The following is a 1,260-nucleotide window of genomic DNA, read 5'->3' as shown; positions in this document are numbered from 1 at the left end:
ACGACCAGGGCAAGAAAGTGGGAGGAAGGGGCTTAATAACACCACTTGCCTCTGGCAGCACGGAGAGCTTGAACTTGGCTTTACTTAGGGCCTCCATCCGATGTTCCTTATTCTGAGGCATGATTCAGGTGGACGTGATGGCCTGGACAGTGAGACCCCTGGCCGTGGTGACCTGAGGCTTCCCTAGGGCACAGCGAATACCTGTCTGGGGCCTAGATTGGAGGCGACATTGAGGTCAGAGCTCGAAGAGCCTTCAGAAGATTGTCTCCAAGGTCCCTTCGGGGAGCCCATACAGGCAACAGGGTGAGGTCACTCCGAACGAGTGTGCTGTTGGCAAGCATTGCACACCAGGCCCCAGTGAGAAGCTGCTGGCAACCGTTGCACAGCGGGCCCCGCTGAGAAAGGGGACCTCCCGTGCAGCTTAGTTGGCTGCAGATTTACCTTATCTTTTAAGACACAGTCTCTCAGTGAACATGAAACTCACTGATTTTGTCAGGCGGAGTGGCCAGAGAGCTTTGCGGATGGATCCAGCACTCTGTCCTCCACGCCAGACATGCTGGCTCTAGGGTTTAGGAGTATTGCTGTGCCTGGATTTTCCGTGGGCGCTGGTGATCTGAACTCAGGTTCTCATGCTTGCATGGGAAAACCTAACCCACTGAGCCATGATCCTTGCCCATCTTTAATTTTATGGTCAGTAACATTAGTGTTAGAAATGAATGACATCTGCGGTGCCATTTTATCCCACGTACACATGTGCATGGATGGTGTGCAGCCTCGCCATACTGCTACCTTCTCCCTTCTCTCAGATGCTACAACTCACAAACCTCTTCACAGCCTGGCCTATCCTACTTTCTGCTCCCTGGGTTTCATTGTGTTTGTTTGTTTGGTTGGTTGGTTTTCATTATGAGATAAAAGGGAACATGTGACACTTGGCGTGGCTCTCTTGCTGCTCTGTGATGTCCCGTTGCATCCATTTGCCTGTGGATTACAGGCTTTCCTTTGCTTGTCCCTCATGCGAATGTGCAATGTCATGTATGTGTTAAATACTGTATTCTGTATGTAACACAGCATTTTCTTCATGCCGTATTCGTTGATGGCCACCCAGGATACTTCCTTGAGCTTTTCAATGTCTCCTCTAACTACAAGGCAGCGTGTCTTTGTTGGTTTATGTTGTCAGCGTGGCTGGACTGACAGACGTCTAGAGTAGAATTAGGGAAGCTCACTTCTGGTGTGTCTGTTCTAGAACCATTGTCAGAGAGG

At 50.3% G+C, this 1,260-nt stretch overlaps 1 pseudogene; it reads right to left on the bottom strand.

Moving 5' to 3' along the window:
* Nucleotides 1–259: 259 nt before the first annotated feature.
* LOC121440370 lies at nucleotides 260–435 on the bottom strand (annotated as a pseudogene).
* Between the last annotated feature and the right edge of the window lie 825 nt (nucleotides 436–1,260).

The sequence above is a fragment of the Microtus oregoni genome, unplaced genomic scaffold, assembly GCF_018167655.1.
Source record: "Microtus oregoni isolate MIOR12 unplaced genomic scaffold, Mior012 000067F_005, whole genome shotgun sequence".
Classification (NCBI taxonomy): domain Eukaryota; kingdom Metazoa; phylum Chordata; class Mammalia; order Rodentia; family Cricetidae; genus Microtus; species Microtus oregoni.
The sequence above is the reverse complement of the archived record's forward strand: the minus strand, read 5'-3'. Positions and strand labels throughout refer to the sequence as shown.